The 22,085-nt window shown below is 41.6% G+C and overlaps 1 protein-coding gene across 2 annotated transcripts in view; it reads right to left on the bottom strand.

The window, feature by feature from the left end:
* POU6F2 (POU class 6 homeobox 2) overlaps nt 1–22,085 on the bottom strand; it is a 389,312-nt gene that overhangs the window by 53,839 nt on the left and 313,388 nt on the right. The window lies entirely within an intron of this gene.

Below are 22,085 nucleotides of genomic sequence, written 5' to 3' on the forward strand. Positions count from 1 at the left end.
AAGGAGGAGGTTATGGCTGCCAAATTTTGTTTTTCCATGGAGGCCAATTCAATATTCTTTATCCTGCCAATTTTCCACGTCACAGGTTTTCAGGCCTCCTGACCATGAGGCAGAAGTGTAGCTTGAACTAAAATCTGCATTTAGGTTAATGACTAGATATAAATGCAAGAAACATTTAAACTTTTTTCACAGTATTGGTTTTGATACATGAATTTCATTTGTATTTATTCTAGGGTGTTATTTTTCCCATATAGTTCCTCTCAAGTACAACAATTGTTGTGTATAATAATGCATTTTCCATCACCAGTTCCTGCATCCATGAAATTTCTGCATTTAGGGGAAACCTGCCAAGACTAAGACTTGGTGGAAAAAAAATTAATGCCATACTTAATTCTAGTTTAGAAGCTCTTTTAAAGATGATTTTTTTTTAAACTTTCTTTTTTACTTTCTCTTTTTCTCTTTCTTTTCCTTCCCCCCGCCTCCTTTCCCTCAAAACATATTTTATGACTTAATTCCTTTGGAAATTTGCTTAGCATTAACATCATCTGATGAGGATGGAAATACTAATTGTCAGAGAAAATGTCAAAAGGGAGAGGAATTTAATAATTCTTCCCCCTCCATTAATGTGATATCCTTATCTTATTGGTTTCCTTATTCTTTTATAACCAAATTTCACAGCACTAGTTCTACAGAAATTCCATTGACCCAGCAGGTTTGGTTAGAAATGAGAATCCATTTTCAGCTCATTACATTATGTGTCTTTCACCTTTATGTCTCTCCTCAAAGATGAAAATGATTTTCTTTTTAAGGAGAAAAAAAAATCTCATTCATCAGCCTAAAAAGAAACCCTGTCTTATCCCAGATTACCACCATGGGATTTAAGATTCAGATTGGCCTTGATCTTGGTTTTCTGAATATATTTGTATAGTGTATATGAGGCAAGTAATGGCATATGTTGAATGGAAATTTTTCTTGTTGGCTTGACTCCCTGAAGTCAAAGAGTTTATAGTGTGTTCTTTTTTTCACTTCCAAAGTGAAAAGACCTCTTGAGGAATACCTTCCCTAAATGACCAGGATGCACACTGCCCTGTGGCACACAATTCTCGGGTCATCTACCAGTTGCTATGTTCACATTTATTTTCATGCAATACAAGTTGAAATCATAATGAAATTCCTGAATTTCAAGGAGGTCTCAAAATAAGCTTCTTAATCTTAAAGAAAGATTAAATTATGTACAATTCGGTTTTAATGCTGAATATGCAATTTTGTCCATGAATTTTGAGTGAAACATTTAAATCAGTACCTACAGAATGCTTTCTGAAAAAGATAGTGCTTCCCATTTAATGACAAGAATATATTTTTAAAAATTGTAAGACATTTTCCTAACATCTAGGTCAATCAAAAGTTCACATGAGAAAATTTGGAATCACTCTCTGGATATATTCAGTAGTGTATTGGGAATTCTCAGTGTCTGGGACACTAGTGTGTTTCAGCTATATCCTTGTATTTGCAATAAATTCAGGCATCATATAAAGGGTGAACTGTTCTGAACAAAAAAGCACCTACTTAAAATCAGGCCCTGAACCTTTGTGCTATGGGGTCAGGAATGGGTACACCTCTGTTTTGGAAGATTTCTTCAGCAACCACAGATGTACGGATTTTTTTTTTTTTTTTTAAATTTTCTCTATATCCTGGTCCTAGATTGAAATCCAATGTGTTCCTCTTTTTGCCGCTTTTCCCTCTTAATGAAGCAAATGGTGACTCGATGACTCTCTTACTTCCTATCCTGCATCCTTAAGTCTTTGTGAAGATGTAGGGGCTCTGGGGAGATGTCTTGCTGGCCCCTGGAAGCGGAGTTAGAAGTACAGTGGGGAAGTGAGTGGTACATGCAGACAGTCGGGTACAAGTCAATCTGTAAGCTGACAGCATTTCTGGTGGACCACTGATGTTGTTGATGGATGCAGCTTCATAAATACCTTTTGGCTTTTCTGTCTGGGCCTGCCAAGGCAGGGATGTTAGTATGCATTAAGATATGTGGCAGGGGTGGGGGAGGGGCTAGTCAGGAAACCGTAAGTGTTCTCTTCATCACCTCCGGTCATGTCACTCTGTATTGTCCTCAGTCATGTCATATTAGCAGTATTCCTCTCAATACTTCTTCTTGATTGGGACTCGGGGGAGATTTGGACAGTGGGGAGCCTGGGCACAATAAATGCACATAATGAGCATGTTAACATTCTGGGACCAACTGGGCATTTTGAAGTCGCTGCCAAGTATATGCCTTCAGATCTCTCACTGCCAGTGTACCCAACCAGCAAAGGATGGCCCCAGTGAGGTCTGACTGTGTTACATACTCGTGTTTGCAACAGTCCAATTCAAAAGACAGGCTGCATTCTGGTGTATGCTTGATTATAAATGTGGAAGCTCTCAAAGCGAGAATTTGCAGAGACAGCATCCTCAAGTCACATTCACATGGATTCTGGGCCTTGAATATATCAAGCTATAGCTCTATACATCTTAGATAGCCTAAAAACCCAATAGGAACACAAATTTCTTAAGATAGCCCCCTCAGTTTTAGAGAATACAATACTAGAATAATAGGAAATAATTCTGTAAGCAAGGACTTCAGACCTCACAGAGCCTGCACATCCATTCATGCAGCTGAGGGCATCAACTCTGAAACCAGATTGCTTTGGCTTGTGACTTTCAGTCAACCCGGCCTCATGTTCTCTTAGGTTAAGTGGGTGTAAACAGGGCACCACTTCTCATAGAGTAACGGTGAAAATTAAATGGATAACAGATGCAAAAAAGTTTTAGAACAATACTTGGCATATATCAAGTTCTAAAAATAATGCTAGCTATTATCCTCACAGTTCATGTTGTGCATCAGGATTTTAAACTAATTAATTGATCAGAATAGAACAGACCTCCACAAATACCCTTTTACTCTGGAAAGAATGTGAACACAAGTCACTGCATTCTCCAATTTTACATTTTTAACTATTTTCTATAACTTTATTTTGTTTAAAATTTATTTTTATTTATTTATTTTTTGGCCCTGATGTACAGCATGCAACAGCTTAGTTCCCAGACCAGCGGTCAAACTGGTACCCTATGCAATGGTAGCAGATTCTTAACCACTGAACCACCAGAGAAGTCCCTATTTTGCTTGTTTGCAGAGAGTAGCCTGAAGAAAGCTATTTGCAAGTAACGTCACTGTTAGATGAGGTGAGTTGCATAATTTAAAAGATAATATGCTGTTTGAAAATATTTCAGACTGGAGAACATCAGGAAGAAATAGTTATAGCATGATGTCACCTGCTTTTCTTGAACTTATATTTGATCATGTACAGAGAAATTTTTAGAGAAAGCAGAGTTTTGATTCTGAGGACAGGCTAGGTAGGTGGCAGGCCAACAGGAGAAGACCTTTTTTGTCTGATCTGTTGTCTCACACTCGGTTTACAACATTTGTTAGCATTCCAGCACATCAATTTTGCAGTCTAATTCCTTCCTCATGTCAAAATATGGTGAATGAGTCTATTTCATAGTTGCTGATTTGATAGTGAAGGCATGCAGGAAGTAGATTTATAAAAAACATTTCCCTTAGGATTTGCAGTGGTTGATTTCTACCTTCACATATCGATGAGGATATTGAGTTCTCATCTCATAAAGAGAATAAATCCATGTTCCCAAATCTCTAGTGCTCTATGCACATCCTTGTTATCTGTGGACCCTAAATGGTGATGGAAAGAAAAGCTTTAATACAGTTTCTTCAAGGAGGACTCTTAGATGACATCATATGTGTGACATCACATAAATGTCACCATAGATAATGTGGTGGGGTGTCCAAGTCTTGCCCCAGCTTCTCTTTCTCTGAAAGACTCACATTCTGCAGCCTGCTAAAGAATTCAGGTTTCTTGAATCTGAGCATTAGCAGCACTCTCTTTTTCATGAAAATTTGCTGACTGCATTATCCTAATAATGTAAATCTTATTTACAAAAATCTGGCAGCACGAGGCGGCAATTTGGCCATAGTGTTATATTCTATGTCTATGTCTTTATACCAAGAGGAAATAATGGGTGCAGCAGGCTCAACCTTTCTTTGCAGCATAAATGCCCATGATCTATAGTTTTATCATTCTCCTCATGAGCTATGTGAATTTTATAGACTATGGATTTTGGAGCAGCTCTTTTTGCTACTAAGTTTACAATTCAGAACACTGAAACTGTGGTGCCATTTGTTTTTAAATGAGGATGTTCATAAATACATTGATCACCATTCATTCCCCATTTAAAGCCACTAGCAGTGGATGCCTAGAAATAGGGTAAACGTGGCTCTTCAAGTTCATTGCTATACCTGAGGTCCTTGACTTTTCTTATGCTGTGAAACATGTTTCTTAATTCATTGGGACTCTTAACCAAATCCGTACTTCCACTTCTTACCCTCAAGTCTCCTCTTAAAGGTCAAGGAAATACCAATAGACAAATTCTGGAAGGGAAGCCATATTCACCTCAACAACCCACTTGTGTGTTTTGTCCAACTATACCTTTCGCTTTGGTCTCATGTTTATTAATGTGTAATGAGAGCCTCATAACTGTTAGAAATCAGTTTTGTGAGTTTTAATATTGAGCCAAGCTTTGCTGCTTGCTCTCTGCTCATCTCCCTGGAGAGACAGTCCTAGAAGCTGACCATCCAATTCTCTGCCTACCAGAAGTTTAAGTCACCATGTCTGAAACCCCCCCAGACTGGAGTGTCTGAGATTTTTCGTGATGACTCTAAGGCACTGCAACTTCCTAAAATACTTTTGAATCATCAAGGTAATTCAGTCTAGTTTCAGAACAAATTATATTTTATTTTCATTTTGTGGCTACACTAAGTACACTAACTTTCTATGAATGCACTAGTCATTTTCCATCAACACCCAGGCATACTATCTCACAGACGAATTTTGAAAATGACCTGAAGTCTGAGATTGAGTTTCCCAGAAACAGGGTGGAGCGGGAAGGGAAGAATCCCAATCTGGTAGGGGTGTGAGTTTCCACCCTGAGGCTTGGAAGCTTGGTGTCCACCCTCCACACCAAACAGTCCCAATTCACAGCCCTGGGATAAAGGAGAGGCTTGGGAATCAAATAGCTGGGTGTTGTTGGCTCTTTGCTCTTGGGGCAAAGTCTAGTCTTTGGAAGAAGGGCTGCTGGTGCTGGTTTTTGAAAGCCCCCAAGGTAGGGGTGGGCTTCCTCTGTGGCTCAGTGGTAAAGAATCTGCCTGGCAATGCAGGAGATACAGACAGGATTGGGAAGATCCCCTGGAGTAGGAAATGGGAACCCACTCCATTATTCTTCCCTTGAGAATCCCATGGACAGAGTAGCCTTGTGGGCTACAGTCTACAGCATTGCAAAGAGTCAGACACGACTGAAGTGACTGAGCATACAGGCACAAGGCGGGAGCAACTGACAGAAAAGAATTCCAGGGATCTGGGTGGAACACAAACACATTGCTACAGGGCAACTGTCACTCTCTCTTATTCATTAAAGTCTTCACCCTGCATGCAGATGTAGAGAGCAGACTCTGGACACACAGGGTGACGGGGGGTCGGGGAAGGAAAGGGTGGGATGAATTGAGAGAGCAGCATTGATTGCATATGTACTACCACGTGTTAAATAGATAGCTAGTGGGAAGTTGCTGTATAGTACAGGGAGCTCAGCCTGATGCTCTGTGATACCCTAGAGGGGTGGGATGGGGCTGGGGAGGGAGGCTCAGGAGGAAGGGGATATATGTACACATACAGTTGATTCTGCTGTACTTTGTTGTACAGCAGAAATTAACACAACATTGTAAAGCAATTATACTCCAATAAAGAAGTACTATTATGAACTTAAAGGGTTCATAAAAACGTCTTGGCTCTAAAAAAATAATAAATAAATAGTCTTCACCCTGCAAACATTTAATCAGTACCCACTATGTTTTGGGCACAGTGTGAGGGAGACAATGTGAAAGATAGAATGACATGTTCCCTACCCTCTGTGGGCTTATAGTCAAAGAGAGAATGAGATCTGGTGGGAAGAGATGGGAAGTAGGAAAAGATGAGCTGTCCAGGGAGCAGTATCCAGATCTGAGGGAGTGGCAGTCTGGGGCGGGGTCTGTGAGAGAGGAGGTGGTGGGTTCAGAGTCCTGGGAGGGCAGTTCTGAACCTGTCTACCTTGTACTCGCTCAGTTGCACAGAATGTGACTGGTAATGAATGAGCCATTCTATATGAGAAGGGAAAGGGGAGCAGTACAGTGTAAGGATTGTGTGTGTGTGTTAGTCGCTCAGTTGTGTCTGACTCTTTGCGACTCCATGGACGGTACCCACCAGGCTCCTCTGTCCATGGGATTCTCTAGGCAAGAATACTGGAGTGGGTAGCTATTCCCTCCTCCAGGGGATCTTCCCAACTCACGGATCGAACCATGGTCTGCCACATTGCAGGCAGATTCTTTACTGTCTGAACTACCAGGGAAGCCGAGTGTAAGGATTAAGAGCTTGCATTCTGGAACTAGATTGCCTGGGTTCTAATTATGAGGCTGCCAGGAACTCAATTTACCTTTCTGCTAAGGTCTGAATGTTTGTGTAACCCCTCTCTCTAATTCATATGTTGAAATCTTAACCCCTAACGATGGCAGTATTAGGAAGTGGGGACTTTGGAAGGGGCTTATGTCAAGGGGGTGGTGCCCTCATGAATGTGATTTGTGCCCTTATGAAAGAGACCCCATGGAGATCCTTAGCCCCTTCTACCACATAAAGACACAGTGAGAATCAGGAGAATGCTCTCAACACAACTCAACTGTGCTGGTGCCTTGATCTTAGACCTCCCAGCCTCCAGAACTGTGAGAAATAAATTTCTAGTTTATTAAACCACCCAGTCTGTGGTATTTTGTTATAGCAGCCCAAAAGGATCCAAACACTTCTGTATCTCTGTTTTCTCCAGTTTTAGGAAAAGGGGAATAATAAAGGAAGTAATGAAGTCACAGGGATGGTGTGAAAATACATGAGTTAATTAATACATAAAATACTAGAAGAGTTCCTGGCATATGGTAAGCATGATGCAAGTTTTGCTATAATAATTCTTATTTCTTCCAGGAACTTCTGGACATACTGTTGTTTTAGAGTTGAGTCCTCTCTGTCTCCTTACTCCCTCGAGGGGAGTCATGCTGGGCCTTTCAAAGATCCTTAGCTATTCTGGGGTGTTTGCACTTGCTCTTTCTATGTCTGTAACCCTTTGCCATTCACTTCTTTTTTCTCCCGGGTCACCTCCTTAGCAACACCTTCCTTGATACTTTATCTAGAAAGCACTCCCTTTCTTTTAGAGATTCATACCAAAACTTGTACAAGGAAATGATAGAGGGGTACATTCTGAAATAATCAGAGAGCTGGTGGGGATATAGAAGAGTGTCTGGGTGGGGCTGGGGCTGGGTGGGGGCTTAAGCTCCAGGTTTGATGTTATTTGGGAACTGAAGGACAAGGAGGCAGTGAATGAAGGCTTTTATTGTTTTTATCCTTGGGCCATGTTGGTGGAGATGCAGTTAGGCTATGGGTCTACATCCCCAGCCCAACCTTGCGGACTAGAGTAAAGCTGCTGCAGATGGCTTCAGGGGAAGGGGCAGAAGGGGCTGCTTCCCCCCAGATAAGGATGGATCCATGTGTCCCTCAGAGTGTGACTTTGGTGAAGCAGGGGGACATACTCTCCCTTTGTGAGGCATCACTATGGTGGGACTTCAGGAGGTGTCGGCCACTTGGGCATTTAGATGGTTTATGGTTCCCGGAGGTCATTGGAGACAGGATCAAAAGTGAGGTTCTACTCAGATAGCTTTGCAAACCCTGCGCATCATTGCCAGTAAACAGAAGGGAGTCTACACACACATGAATGCCCTAGAGAGTGCTCTAGAAGAACACTGGAGAAAGAGGTGGAGTCTGCAGAGGGCTGGGGTCCAGGTTCTGTAGGATGATTGATGTGTCTGTGCTGAGGAAACAGGGAACACTCAATGGAGGGGAAAGAAATAAACAAGTCTGGCCAGCACACTGTGATTCGGCAGAAAACTAGTAGAAAGCTCTCTGAAGGGATGCATTTAAGTTTTATTTTAAAATTTACTGATAAAATTTTCAGGCCCAGAGCTGAGGGGAAAAACTTTTTAACTTACCCCAATACATTTGATTTGGAAGCAGAGAGGTTAGTATTAAGGAAACCCACCACTTCTAAATCAGATTTTATCCAAGTTACATGTAGACCAATACTGTATTACCACAAGCTTACACATCTCATTTCCTCTTCTGTCTAGTCCTCCATTTAATAACCTGAAAATCTATCTTTTTATTGAGTTTCATGCTATTTTCTGACTTACATACAATAGCGCTCTTCTTACCAATTGCCTATTGTCATGGCACATTAGTTAGGTGAATTTGTTGATATTTCAAAATTACTCTTTCTTATTTTCTTATTCTATCATCCAGTTTAAACAAATGATTGGGACACTCCTGAGATGAAAGAAAAGAGGCTATTTTTTTAAAAAGAGAATAAATTGCTTCCCTGGTACAGCAGTTGGTATTACTCTAGTTTCTAGCAATTGGAAAGCACAGCACATTCTTGCCACACCCACATTTAACTACTTAAATTACTCCCTAACACTGGTTGACTCCCTGCAGATAAAATAGGGCTACTGAGGGCAGAAGAAAGACAAGAAAAGATGAGGTGCTCAAAGAAAGACAAGAAAAGATGAGGTGCTCAAAGAAAGACAAGGCATGGTCTGCCCTATGGAGCCTCAGGACAATTCTGTTCATCAGATATTTTCCCATAACCCTGGAGCAGATGATGAGTCAGGCCCCAGGGATACAGAGGTGAACAAGGCAAGGGTCTCTTGCCTTGAGGTGCTTCCAGTCTAATGGATGAGTTGCCGATTTCCACCCTGTGTTGCCAGTGCTATACGAAAGGGGTGCCCAGAGCCCAGATAAGGGACCCTCAGTAGACCTCAGGCATGCAAACCACTTAAGATCTTAGAACCAAAAAGGATGATTAGAAGTTGATTGGGGAGGACTTGGGAAGGGGAGAGAGAAGGCTTCTCAACCACTAGGAATAGCATGGAGACCAGAGACACATTTTGTGGGTGTGGAATCACTGCATTAGTGTTGGGATATTTTGGGAAGATGAAGTGGGGGAGGGGAGTGGAAGATGATGGGGTGTGAGATTATAAATGGAGTACTTTGTATGACACTTTATGGGGCTTGTCCTTCATTCTGTAGGCGAGAGTGGAGGGACATGATCAGATCTCAGGTTTAGATTGGTCATTTTGGTGACTGAGTTGTTCTGGGGTGGGAGTGGGTCAACCTGGAGGCAGAGATCAGGAGGCTGTTGGAGCAAAGACTATAGGCTGCCCTTTAGTGGGAGAAGGGGTTTAGCTTGGGATAACTTTGTACATGGAATATAGTCTAGCTTGTTCTCCATTGATTCAGCAAACACTGAGCACCAACTACATGTCTCTTCCCCAAAGAGCTTCCAGGGGGTGGGAAAGACAGATCTGTAGACAGATAAATTAAGAGCCAGTGGTGCAAACCCAGATCACAATGAGAGATACCTCATACCTGTTAGAATGGCTATTATCAAATAGACAAGAAATAGTAGGTATTGGTGAGGAGGTGGAGAAAAGGGAACCCTCATGCACTGTTGGGCAGGGGGGATGTAAATTGGTGAAGCCACCACAGAAAACAGTGTGGAGGGTCCTCAAAAGTCAAAAATAGAGCTACCCTATGATCCGGCAATTCTACTTCTGTGTATTTACTTGAAGAAAACAAAAATACTAACTTGAAAATATATCTGTAGCCCCTGTTCGCTGTAGCATCATTTACCATAGACAAGACAAGGAAGCAAGCAAGGATGAATGAATAAGAAAATGTGGTATATATGTATATTTATATATACACACACATATTCACATATACAATGGAATATTATTCAGTCTTAAAAAAGAATAAAAATCTTGACATTTGCATAACATGGATGGACCTCAAGAGCACTATGCTAAGTGATATAAGTCAGAGAGAGAAAGGAAAATACTGTGTGATGTCACATATGTGAATTGTCGTCAATAACAACTACCTAAGTTTTTAGAGACAGACAGCAGATTGGTGGTCGCCAGAGGTGAGGATAGGCCAAATGGATGAAGGGTGTCAAAAGGTACAAACGTTCAGTAATAAAATAGATAAGTCATGGAGATATAACATGCAGCATGGGGACTCTAGTTAATAACACATGTTGCATAGTTGCAAGTTGCTAAAAGAGTAGATCTTAAAATTTCTCATCATAAGAAAAAATTTTCTAATGCTTTATGGTAATGGATGTTAATTAAACTTATTTTGGTAATCACTCCTCAGTACATACAAATGTCAAATCATTTTGTTGTACACTTGATACTACTATAATGTTATCTGTCAATCATACTTTAGTAAAGTACAAAAGGAGCCACAAGTGCGGCAGCAGTGTGATAAGTGACCCAGGGGAACGTTGCGGAACTTGCTAGCTCCCTAGGGGGAGAGATGGATGTGAGGGAAGCTTCAAGAAATAATCGACAGGAGGCAGATGAATTAAGCAGACGGGAGAAGAAGGGAAGTTAGAGCCAAAGAGAGAATAAGTCCAAAATTATAGGAACATCAGAATGCCTGGTGTGTTGTGAATGGCCAGAATTAGGGCAGGAGATGGGGCTAGGGAAATTCAGAGAAAGAAAAAATCCAAAGGCAGAGAAAGAAGGTAGAGTAGTAGAAATTAGGAAGTAGATGTGTGAATGGCAGGCATGTGTTCATATAAGGTATACAGCATCTCCTGAGAGATTCCTTTGCAAGCTGTTGCTTCAAAAGCACCTAATGATTCCTCTCCTTTTGCAGTATAATGGAGATAGCCCTGACAGCTTTTCAGTTCAGGAAGCAATACTAATGGACAGTCATTAAATCACAGAATACTTTCATTTATTTTATGTTTATACAAATGGGAATCTAAACTGGTGACTGACAAACCTCCCCCCACCGCCCCAAACAACTGAATTTTGAATCATAAAAACAAGTCTTCATCTTTTAAAATACAGGATGTTTTCTGTTATAAAAAAAAAATCACAAAGATGGATTATAAATGACAAATTATATCTCTGTTGTTGTTGTTCAGTCGCTATGTCGTGTCCAACTCTTTGTGACCCCATGGACTACAGCATGCCAGGCTTCCCTATCCTTCACTATTACCCAGAGTTTGCTCTCAAACTCTGTATCCAACCATTGTATCCATGGCTGGGTACACAAGATTGAGCTGTGAGTTTGTAAATTTTAATTTTATAAATTTATTATAAGGGTTGTATTTGTTTACAATAAAATTTCAGGTCTCTGAGAATCTACCCAAAGAAGATGGAAGCCTTTTACTTACTCTGGGCCTATTTTACTCCTAAATATGTATATTTTCTATATATTAATTTTACCATTGAAACTCAAAAACTTCTTATAAGTCCAAACTAGTGCAATCTACTACTTATAACTGAGCTTCCCTGATAGCTCAGTTGATAAAGAATCCGTCTGCAAAGCAGGAGACCCTGATTTGATTCCTGGGTTGGGAGATCCCCTGGAGAAGGTATAGGCTACCCACTCCAATACTCTTGGGCTTCCCTTGTGGCTCAACTGGTAAAGAATCTGCCCACAATTTGGGAGACCTGGGTTTGATCCCTGGTTTGGGAAGATTCCCTGGAAGGGAAGGCTACCCACTTCAGTATTCTGGCCTGGAGAATTCCATGGATTGTATAGTCCATGGGGTCGCAAAGAGTTAGACACAACTGAGTAATTAAGCACATGTATATTCTCTATAGATATTAATTTTACCATTGAAACTCAACAACTTCTTATAAGTCCAAACTAGTTCAATCTATCATTTATAAAGAACAAAACATATGCCTCATCCTTCTTCCATCTCAGTAACTACATTGGTTATTAAAATATGCTTGTAACAAATGTTATACATAATAATCTTCATTTTATTCACCCATGGGCAGTGGAGAGCCTTGTCTAAACTGTTACTGAATTTTATTATTATGCATAATGGCTTGCTTGCCTCATAAAATTTATTCACTGAACAGCTGTTGTAGAAGAAGGCTAGTCAAAAGATATTCTTCTTCCCACAAAACAATACTACATTTGGGTCAGGCATTAATTTCTCCCAAGGACCAGCAGAAATCAACCTATTTATTGTTGGTGTGTAACCTTTCAAACTTCTATTTTCTTAAATTTATAGTGGGACCAGATTAACCATTTTTATTATAGGGAGAAGGTAAGGAATTTCTGGTCATATCACATCCATCTTTAGATGATGTTCTTAAGCTTTCATGCTGGTTCCTTTACTGTCAAGAGTACAAGGGTACAGAATTCAACTCCACAACCACATCAGATGTGCTGTAGCCTCAGTGCCCGAAAGAAAACTTTGCCATTAGGAAAAACAAACGGTCCAAATTATTAGAGAAAATACGACTCTGTAGAAAGAGATAAGTACAAGAAAGAGAAAGAAAGAAAAAAAAAAACATAACCAGAATGCTCAGAGGTAAATAAAATCCTCTGCGTTCACAAAATATATTGGTTATAGGTTGTTCTAAAAACATTAAGCTAACAGTAGAACCACTACCGGTAGGAGCCGTAAGCCACGAAAATATAAAAAGTTGTTGTAGAGATCGTTGGGAAGTTTCCATTAATAAAACTGAACATAGGTTAAAAAACATAAAGCTTAATCTCACCAACAGCAAAAGCAAGGCTGTGTTGGAATTTTCCACATTTCAGGAGAAAAGAGTAAGATATCACCGAGTGAAGAAACCAATCTACCCAATCAGCACAGAGTAAAATATGCTTAAAACGTTCTTGCAGTACAGATAGCGACTGAGAAAAGCCTGGCTGTGTCTTTATAGGCAGAAACTAGGTAAACGAGTGATGGAGGAGGGAATGTGGAACTGCTGGAATTCAGGGCAGCGGAATCTCTTCCTGAGTCAGCAGCCACCTGGGCGTGGCCACTTGGCCCGCCCTAGCTCCATTTCCACCCGGGGCCTCCCAGGTGGCCCCAGTGGTAAAGAACCCACCTGCCACTGCAAGAGACATAAGAGACATGGGTTCGACCCCTGGGTTGGGAAGATCCCCTGGAGAAGGAAATGGCAACCCACTCCAGTATTTGCTTTATTTCCTTGTCTGTAAAAGGAGAAGGTTGAACTGGGGTGTGCGTGTGCTAAGTCACTTCAGTCGTGTCTGACTCTGTGCGACCCTATGGACAGAAGCCTGCCAGGCTCCTCTGTCCATGGGATTCTGCAGGCACAAACACTAGAGTGGGTTGTCACGTGCCCTCCCCCAGGGTATCCTCCTGACCCAGGGATTGAACCTGCATCTCATGTCTCCTGCATTGGCAGGCAGGTTCTTTACCACTAGCGCCACCCCGGTGATTCCCCAAATATGGCCCCTGATGGGCAGATAAGCCTCAGTAGTTTCAGGGATGTGTGCTATGGAGTTAGCCCCTGATGAACACCCCTGATAAACACCCCTGATAAACACTGAAGTCCACCAAGCCATCACCCCTGGTGCTGCTCCAAGACCTGGAGGAATCACAATTTCCTTCCTCCCCTCTCTGATAGCTCTGCAGGGTTTGGGTTGCAGGCTAGCTCCAGGTAAGTTCAGCATCCCTGGAGCAGGCTGGAAGAAAAGGCTATTACCACAGGGTCCAGGGTCTAGCAACATCAGCATGACCAGGGAACTGAAAATGCAAATTTTCAGCCTTCACCCCAGACCTGCTGAATCAGAAACTGGGGTGGCAGTGGCAATCTGGGTTTTAACAGCTGAATTGCAGGTGATGCTGATGCACACTCAAGCCTGAGAACCCCGGACCGTATGATCTTTAGAGCCCCTTCAAACAGTAAAATTCCATGATGATGTTCAAATGGGAGAAGAAAACTTAACAAGAGTGCTATAATTTTGTGAGTTCTATTTCTGTAAGAGTTACTAAATAAATATGTTAAATGAAAAATGTTTTCTAAATCTGCTCTAGCCAGTGGGGACATAAGGCTTTTGGAGCTTATAGCAAGTTTTTGAAATGACCGTGCTGTTCACTGACTTTGGGGCAGGCTCCCAGCAGCCAGTGAGCTGAGACTGAACATCTTGGGCTGAGACTGGGGTTACATGGCTTTCTCGTCTGATCAGACCTGGCACACTCTTCCACCATAGGAACCAGCAATAGAATATGAAATCAATAAAATATTGAATAAGTAACTGCAAATCAAGCAGGCAAAGGCTTTCAAGGACGAAAGCAAAGACTCAGAACTGGCATATCCCAGTTTGTCCAAATACTGAAAAAAAAGAAAAAAAAAAAAAAAAGAAAAAAGCCACTGCAGAAGGAATAAAAGGGGGCTAGTCATCACTATGAAACTTGGGCAGAGATACAGCTGCTGGGGGTTTGTACCCCTGTAACTTCAGAGAAGGCAATGGCATCCCACTCCAGTACTCTTGCCTGGAAAATCCCATGGACGGAGGAGCCTGGTGGGCTGCAGTCCATGGGGTCGTTGAGAGTTGGACATGACTGAGCGACTTCACTTTCACTTTTCACTTTCATGCATTGGAGAAGGAAATGGCAACCCACTCCAGTGTTCTTGCCTGGAGAATCCCAGGGACGGGGGAGCCTGGTGGGCTGCCGTCTATGGGGTCGCACAGAGTCGGACGCGACTGAAACGACTTAGCAGCAGCACCCGTGTAACTTCAGTATGGAACTCCAGAATCATTTGGGCTTTTTGAGGAGTGGCATATATTCTGGTGTCTGGATAGTAGAAAGTTTTATTCATGCTTTATTTGATTTTTCAGATACTCATGTACATTGTTTACTATGTGCTCGGTATATCACTTAAAAAAATAAGAGCACATTTTAAAATTGTCTATGCTTTTTGCTTCTCTATTGCAGTAATATAAAGAAAAAAAAGGAAATTTATATAACTTTAGAGATGATTATATAATCACTGTCTGGAAAACATAACTTAAAATATGGAAGTAGAAAATGAAAAAGAATTAAATAAGCAGGTTTACTTTTCCAAAATTTTGGTTTTAAGAACTTGGACACATGGACCAAGACAGTCACATGGATTTTAAAGAAAAAGCCATCAAATAACAAGTTGAAATGTAAATTTCTTAGAATTTATCAAAATATACTGGAAGTTTGGAATGTGTCTATAACAATGAATTTTGGGCTTGTGGCTCTACATGCTAGCAAACAATGATATTCTGGTGGAACACTTGAAAATGACAGCAATTCTGAAGTGTGTTTAGTGGAATCCTGGTCCTTGATTGGAGAAGGCAGTGGCGACCCACTCCAATACTCTTGCCTGGAAAATCCCATAGACGGAGGAGCCTGGTAGGCTGCAGTCCATGGGGTCGCTAAGAGTCGGGTACGACTGAGCGACTTCACTTTCACTTTTCACTTTCATGCACTGGAAAAAGAAATGGCAACCCACTCCAGTGTTCTTGCCTAGAGAATCCCAGGGACAGGGGTGCCTACTGGTCTGCCGTCTATGGGGTCGCACAGAGTTGGACACGACTGGAGCGACTTAACAGCAGCAGCAGCAGGTCCTTGATTGGCTCTGGAATAAAGGTGTGGGAAACTGCATGAAGCATCTACGTCTTGATGATTACAAAAGAAAGCCTGCTCAGCCTGCTTCACTCTCTATTTCTCACTAGTATTTGATCATGGTTCCCCCTTTGCATGTGATACTGTTCCCTGGAACTTGCATTGTATGCTATGCACTTGGAGAAAATCTGGATGATGTATTACTTTGTTATCCATAAATTTGACAAATAGGCCAATGGAATAAGCCTGTAATCCGCTTTGGCTATTCTCATCAACTATTTTTTTTTAAGGTGGCTTTTTAGTGTTTTAAAGTCTTTATTGAATTTCTTACTATATTGCTTCTGTTTTATGCTTTGGCTTTTCAGCTGCAAGGCATCCCTGACCAGGAATCAAACCCACAACCCCTGCACTGGAAGGCAAAGTGTTAGCCACTTCAGGGAAGTCCCTCTCATCAACTATTTTTACAGGAAGGACTTTATAGTCAAAACCCAGATGCTCTACAAGCCATGTGGGTCTGAATAAAATTCCTTCTGGTGTTTTTGTTAATGTTCATGCAAATTGGCTAAGATAAAATTTATTGATTGCAAAAGACCCTGGAGACTGTGCAAACTTTGACTGTTCACAAACACAGCTCCATTACCACTCAGTGAGCAGGATGACAATATTTTTGAGTGACTGTTGGATGAACTATCAGCATTAAATGAGCACAAGGGTGTCTGAAGTTGTCCTCATTGCTACTACCTGACATAGTTCCTTATATATCCCAGAAACAGTTCAGATTGGAACGGAATCAGAAAGCAAACACATGTGTTAAAATGAAAGCCTCAAGAGTGGAAAACTTGAAGGTGCTTCCAGTACTGGTATGTGGGGATTTTTATTGAAAGAGAGCCATGCTGTCTATTTTAAAGGCTATATGTTTTGAACTCAACCTGTGGCTGACATGCCTAAGTCTAGCCTGAGAATAATACATATTGTTTTGGCCACCCTGCTTGGTGTGTGGGATCTTAGTTCTCAGACCAGGGATCCAATCTTCATCCTGGGAATTGGAAGGCAGAGTTCTAACCAATGGATAGCCAGGGATGTCCCAAGAATAATACTCTTTAATTTTCTATTGTATGTAGATAATTGCTAATCAGAGAGAAAAAAATGGCCACTAAGGTTTTCATTTTGTTTTTAAATCCTCAATGTTAACAAGACCAAAAAACACATATTTTCAAAGACACAAGATATTGCAGTTAAAAAAATCTTTGTATTAAGAAGCAAATTTACCAAGTTACATTTGATTTTTCATTTTCCATAGTTTCTGCAACCATAGCATTTTTTGTTAACCTTAGAAATGTGCATGCATGCTAAGTCATGTCCAACTCTTTGTGACCCCATGGACTGTAGCTTGCCAGGCTCCTCTGTACATGGAATTTTCCAGTCAAGAATACTGAAGTGGGTTGCCATTTCCTAGTCTAACCCCCAAGCTTAGAAATATTGCCAGCTGAATTTATTTGAGGGCTTCCCAAGTAGCTCAGTGGTAAACAATCTGCCTGCCAAGCAAGAGATGCGGCTTTGATGTCTGGGTCAGCAAGATCCCCTGGTGAAGGAAATGGCTACCCACTATTCTTGGGTACTCTTGCCTGGGAAATCTCATGGACAGAAGAGCCTGGTGGGTACAGTCCATGGGGTTGCAAACAGTTGGACACAACTAGTGACTAAACAACTACAACAACAACAAATTTATTTGCACCTGCACCTGGGTGGCTTTGCCTCCCACTTATGACGAAGGCAGGGTATGCACAGATATTGGTCTGGCACTATCCTATCCAAAGTTCCAAATAGGGAGATCTAGGGGTATCATATGAACCTGGGCAATTTTAGGAGATGATGAGGGACGGGGAGGCCCGGTGTGCTGCGGTCCATGGGGTTGCAAACAGTTGTACGTGACTGGGCGACTGAACAACAACAATCAGGGCGCAGCACACCTAGCCTCTCCAAGCCTCAGTTTCCTTCAGTGTACAAGGGAGTAAGAAGAGCGTTCACCTGTGGCATCTGTGAAGTTCAACGCCCAGGCACACAGCAAATGCTAAAAAACACACTGTGTGTGTGCTAAGTCACTTCAGTCATGTCCGGCTCTTTGCAACCTATGGACTGTAGCCTGCCAGGCTCCTCTGTCCATAGGATTCCCCAAGCAAGATACTGGAGTTGGTTACCATTTCCTCCTCCAGGGGATCTTCCCAACCCAGGGATCGAAACTGAGTCTCCTATGTCTCCTACTAACCTGGCATTAGCAGCCAGGTTCTTTACCACTTGTGCCACCTGAGAAGCTCCCAAAACTACATTATTATATGCTTATCACTGGACTCTTAATAGTCCAACCACTCTGAATAACTTGCTGCTTCTAGAACCTAATGTTCTCTCATCCTTCCCAGCTTCTGACTAGACTACTTTTCTCACTGGCGAGGTTCCTCCCAATGCAGAACCAACATGATCTGCCTTCTAAGGCTTACTCCTGGCCAGAATGAATTGCTCCCTCTCTGTTAATCTCATAGCGCCTTTGTATGTGATTCTAATATACTATTTTCAGAGTATAATTAATTGGAGCCATGTCTGATTTTCTCCTCTTCCTTCAGGACCATGAGCAACTCAAGAGCAGAGACACATTTTACTCTTGAGTGCCTTGTGAGGCAAGTGATGTGTGTTTGTTGAATGAATACAGGAAAGAGAGGAGAGGTCATTCGTGACATGGAGCTTCCTATTGCAAGGATTTGAGATTTACAGAATCATTTTCTACATTTACCCAAAGAAAGTCCAGGGTGTTTTTTTTTAAATGAGCAATTGTATTTCTTTTTGCAGTGCAGCATTTTGGATCTTAGTTCTTTGACCAGGGATCGAACCTGTGCCCTCTGAAATGGAAGCATGGAGTCTCAGTGAGCAATTGTAGAAGTGATATTGTGTGTGCTAAGTCGCTTCAGTCATGTCTGACTCTTTGCGGCCCTATGGGCCATGGCCCATAGGATGGCCCATAGGCTTCTGTGTCCATAGGATTTTCCAGGCAAGAATACTGGAGTGGTTTGCCGTGTCCTTCTCCAGGGTGAAATGATATTAGCCTAGGCATTTGCTGTCTTACTCTCCTTTTACTCTGCACGGATTAGGTGTTTGTTTTATTGATTCTGCTTACGAGTATTATACGTTTTTAATCATAAGCCTCTCAGGCCATTTTGGGAGCTGGCAGATTGTGAATTAAATATATGCAAATAACATCTTCTAAAGTTTGGCCTTCAAAAACACTTAGGTATTACTATCTGAGCAGAATTGACCCTGCTACTTAGAAGGATTTATTTATAGAATGCAAAGCTTCCAACTGTATTCTGAATCACCTTAACCCAATATAGTTGGCTCCCATTCTGTGTTTACAGGGATATAGCTAAGATGTGGAAAAGAGCCTTCCTAGATGTGGTCCTTATAGCAGAAATACAGATGCTGGAACAAAGGGGAAAATAAGTGGGATCACTCATTCAGCATACATTTATTGAGTGTGTGTCACATACCTACTACTATTCTAGGTACCATCGGTACAGTAGGGAACAAGATTGACCTGGGGCACAGGGTGCCTGCAATTTGGTGGGGGGAGACAGAAGTAACTGGGTAAATGATAGACAAGATAATTTTAGGTAGCAGGAAGAACTAGGAAGAAATTAAAATAGGAACTGGTGGGGGAAGAGGAAGAAGATACTTTGGATAATGTGGTCAGGAGAAGAGTTTTCTGAGAAGGCAAGACATGAGGTGAGAATTTAGACAAGAGAAAGCCAGCGTGTAAATAACTGGACACAGGACTGGCCAGAGTGGGGAAAGCATGTGCAAAAGTCCAAGGGCAGAAATAAGCAAGGCTGTTCACAAGCCCAGGTTTGAAAACAATTTGTAATTATTTGAATATTGGTTATTTTAGTTTATACTCAACACACATGGCAGATTTTTTGGTTAAATAAAAAAACAGCACAGGGAACTCTGCTCAATATTCTGTAATAACCTAAAGGGAAAAGAATTTGAAAAAAAAAAAAAGACACATGTATATATATAACTGAATCACTTTGCTGTACACCTGAAACTAACACAGCATGGTTAATCAACTATGTTCCAATATAAAGTAAAAAAAAAATTAAAAAGAATCACAAAATAAATGCAGACAGCAAGCAACCCTTCAGTGTTTAACTCCTTTGTTACCCTACATTTCTACCAACTACAATCACAATCACCATTGTGAGCACACTTTGAGTTGCGATGTATTTTGCTAAAACTTTAAAAACTTTACAAGGCTTTTAACATAATGATCTGTCACTGCTATTGCTAAAAGGAAACAGCCCAGCCATGGTGTCTGATCCAAGCCCTGGAGCATTTGATCTGAAAAAATTGTAAGTATTTTTAAGAATGGAGTATCTATTATTTTATGCTGCTGCTGCTGCTAAGTCACTTCAGTTGTGTCCGACTCTGTGCGACCCCATAGACAGCAGCCCACCAGGCTCTGCCATCCCTGGGATTCTCCAGGCAAGAACACTGGAGTGGGTTGTCATTTCCTTCTCCAATGCATGAAAGTGAAAGGTGAAAGTGAAGTTGCTCAGTTGTGTCCGACTCTTCATGACCCCGTGGACTGCAGCCTACCAGGCTCCTCCGTCCATAGGATTTTCCAGGCAAGAGTACTGGAGTGGGGTGCCATTGTTTTATGAGCCACAGCCAATAAAGTTCCTTTCTCCAGACATTCAGTGGAACAAATGAGAACCACTGGGGCTAGTTTGGATTCATCCCCCACTCCCTGACCTCTCACTGGGCAGTGTTTTGGATTATTGAATCAGCCTTTGGATTAAAATTTCTTGAGTTCTTATGTTTGAATGATTTATTTATCACATATATTAAGACCCTCATCTGGGGAGCATATTTGTTAGATTCAAATTTAGCATTTTTGGAGAGGATGACAGAATATAACATTCTTCCTTTGAGGAAATGGATGAGAGAAAACAGCAAAGTTGAAGCTGTGTCTCCATGTGACCTCATGCAACAGGAAAGCAAGAAGAAACTGAAGCTCAAAGAAGTTGCCTGGATTCTTACAGGTGCAGAAACCCCTGACTTTTAAAAACACGTACAGCTTTCCCTGTTCTTAGATAATGGCTATGGTTTCATGTAAACTTTCTGGGATTTGATCAAAAGATAAACATCCCTGAGTGACTTCTATGGACTCTACTGTTTGATACCCCACTGGTAAAGAGAAAAGAGGTCAAAGACAGCTTATAATGCTGAAGTGTTTAAACCATTATAATAGTCTAATTAGGGCTCTTTGAGCTCCTGATCAAAGGAAATTTAACATTTTCCTATAATAGCAACCTAAAATATTGCAGGAGATAGTAGTATAGAAAGTTTCTGTTAGCCGGTGGTTTAGACTGAGGTTCTTATTTCACAGGTAGAGGAAAATCTCAGGTGTGACTGGGGTCTGTTCTATTCACCTGCCTCACCCCATCTCCTCTCTCACGTTGGTTCCTCCTGCTTATCCAGACCTGGGGCTCTGAGTTGCTGTGCCCCCTTGGGTACCAGACCCTTGGCTTTACCCCACAGGGGCCCAGAGGCTGTGCTTTGTGACTTGCATGTTTCTGAACCCTCCCATCCTGATAGCAGGGACACTTTTCTCAGCTGTCTTCCAATTTGCTTCTAAAAGCTCCTCTTTCCCTTGTGACTTATTGCTTATAATCTGCTGTGGCTTTTATAATCTTTTTAACTAATTTTTTTGAATTAAAAAATTAAAAATAATAGCCAATCTGGTTGGGTTAGGTGAGGGTTCCAATGTTTTTTTCTCTCCTCTAAATAATATGTATGGGTATTTTGACAAAGGTTTTTGCAATTTGTATATACTTATGGATGGATGAGCCTGGTAGGCTGCAGTCCATGGGGTCGCTAAGAGTCGGACACGACTGAGCGACATCCCTTTCACTTTTCACTTTCATGCATTGGAGAAGGAAACGGCAACCCACTCCAGTGTTCTTGCTTGGAGGATCCCAGGGACGGTGGAGCCTGGTGGCCTGCCATCTATGGGGTCCCACAGAGTCGGACACGACTGAAGCGACTTAGCAGCAGCAGCAGCATTATTATTAGTTTGGGCTTTCCAGATAGCACTAGTTGTAAAGAACCTGCCTGCCAATGCAGGAGACGTAAGAGATGCGGGTTCGATTCCTGGGTTGCGAAGATCCCCTGGAGAAGAGCATGGCAACCCACTCCAGTATTCTTGCCTGGAGAATACTATGGACAGAAGAGCCTGGTGGGCTACAGACCATAGGATAGCAAAGAGTCGGACACGACTGAAGTGACTCAGCACGCTTGTACATTATTAGTTTATCTCTTGGTTCTCAACTGTTCTAAGGAGTCAAGTAGCTGGATAGAGGAGTTTCCCATAGGAGATTTATTATCCTGAACAAATCTGTTTTTCTTAG

The sequence above is a fragment of the Bos taurus genome, chromosome 4, assembly GCF_002263795.3.
Source record: "Bos taurus isolate L1 Dominette 01449 registration number 42190680 breed Hereford chromosome 4, ARS-UCD2.0, whole genome shotgun sequence".
Classification (NCBI taxonomy): Eukaryota; Metazoa; Chordata; class Mammalia; order Artiodactyla; family Bovidae; genus Bos; species Bos taurus.